The sequence below is a fragment of the Schistocerca cancellata genome, chromosome 4 (genome assembly GCF_023864275.1).
Source record: "Schistocerca cancellata isolate TAMUIC-IGC-003103 chromosome 4, iqSchCanc2.1, whole genome shotgun sequence".
NCBI lineage: Eukaryota > Metazoa > Arthropoda > Insecta > Orthoptera > Acrididae > Schistocerca > Schistocerca cancellata.
In genome coordinates this window covers 528,596,207-528,597,777 of record NC_064629.1, presented here as the reverse complement: position 1 = coordinate 528,597,777, position 1,571 = coordinate 528,596,207, and the positions used below count along the sequence as shown (strand labels likewise).

The 1,571-nt window shown below is 44.2% G+C and overlaps 1 non-coding gene across 1 annotated transcript; it reads right to left on the bottom strand.

The window, feature by feature from the left end:
- Positions 1-303: 303 nt before the first annotated feature.
- Positions 304-376, bottom strand: Trnaa-cgc (transfer RNA alanine (anticodon CGC)). Its single transcript has one exon. It is a non-coding gene; the product is annotated as a tRNA-Ala (tRNA).
- Between the last annotated feature and the right edge of the window lie 1,195 nt (positions 377-1,571).

Below are 1,571 nucleotides of genomic sequence, written 5' to 3'. Positions count from 1 at the left end.
CTGCACATCTGAATGAATAATAATTTGGGGAAAACATATTATATGGTTTTTCATGTCGCTGAAATTAGGTCGCCAGACTGGTTGCTACCTGTAGGGTGGAAAACATATTTGGGCCTAGATTGGCATCCTTTAGGAGGAGGAGATTAGTGTTTAACGTCCCGTCGACAACGAGGTCATTAGAGACGGAGCGCAAGCTCGGGTGAGGGAAGGATGGGGAAGGAAATCGGCCGTGCCCTTTCAAAGGAACCATCCCGGCATTTGCCTGAAGCGATTTAGGGAAATCACGGAAAACCTAAATCAGGATGGCCGGAGACGGGATTGAACCGTCGTCCTCCCGAATGCGAGTCCAGTGCGCTAACCACTGCGCCACCTCGCTCGGTTTGGCATCCTTTGTTTAACAGATAGGCCTGGAAGTGCATGGGAAACAAACACACTCTGTCCTAGACTGATAATGGGGGGGGGGGGAGGTGACCTTGCCCTTGGCAACAATGCAGGCTGGGTCAGTATCCCTGGCCATTTATCTTGAATTCCAACATGACAATTCGCCATCTTGGACTGTTTCTTTTTCTTTCTTATCTGTCAAGAATGCAATTACACAGGTTGAAAACCACAACATTGATGATTAATGTATGACTGTTCAATATAATCTCTACCCATTTCCACAGTTTTGGTTCCTCTTTTAGCAAGGGCGTGTGTTACAGTGTGGTAAAGTGCAGAGACCTGCTTCTGAAGCCATTTATGCATGGATGTTTTCATGGCCTCCTCATCTTCAAAGTGAATCCCATGAATAGCTTCTTTTAGTGGCCCAAACAGATGGAAGACTGATGATGCTAGGTCAGGTCTGTAAGGCGGATGAGGCAAGACTTCTCATCCAGTTTTCACAATCTCTTCAGTGTTGGGACGGCTGGTGTGTGATCTGGCACTTTAATGGAAATGATGAAACCCACCATAGATTTTGTTAGGCAAACTTGCTGAAGACATAGTTTAAGCTGTCTGAGTTTTCTGACATGTTGGACAGAATTTATTGTGCATCCCTGCTCCAAACAATCAACGATAATCATGTATTTTGCAGTCATTGCTGTCAACAGCCTGCTGCTCTGTGTTTTGTCAGCCAGTGGCGTTTGCCCTTCAGCTTCATTAAAGTGACAAACCAACCGTGTAATGCTGCTGATTTCCATTGTAGCATTACCTTACACTTTTTTCTTTTTTCAAAATGAATGCAAATGGGCATTTCACCTTCTGTATTCAAGACTTCTACCATAGGATGCTGTCTAATATCAACATCGATGTTGGCCTTTTTTCAAGTGGCTGCAGAATTCGCATCCGTTGACACAGAAAGTTACTACTGCTGTGGATTGAAGAAGAAGCTTTGTGTGATAGTGCCAATTTCAAATTCTTCACTTAACGAACTTTTTGATTCACTCTCATACTTAGGACAAAAAAAATGGCTCTGAGCACTATGGGACTCAACATCTTAGGTCATAAGTCCCCTAGAACTTAGAACTACTTAAACCTAACTAACCTAAGGACATCACACACACCCATGCCCGAGGCAGGATTCGAACCTGCGA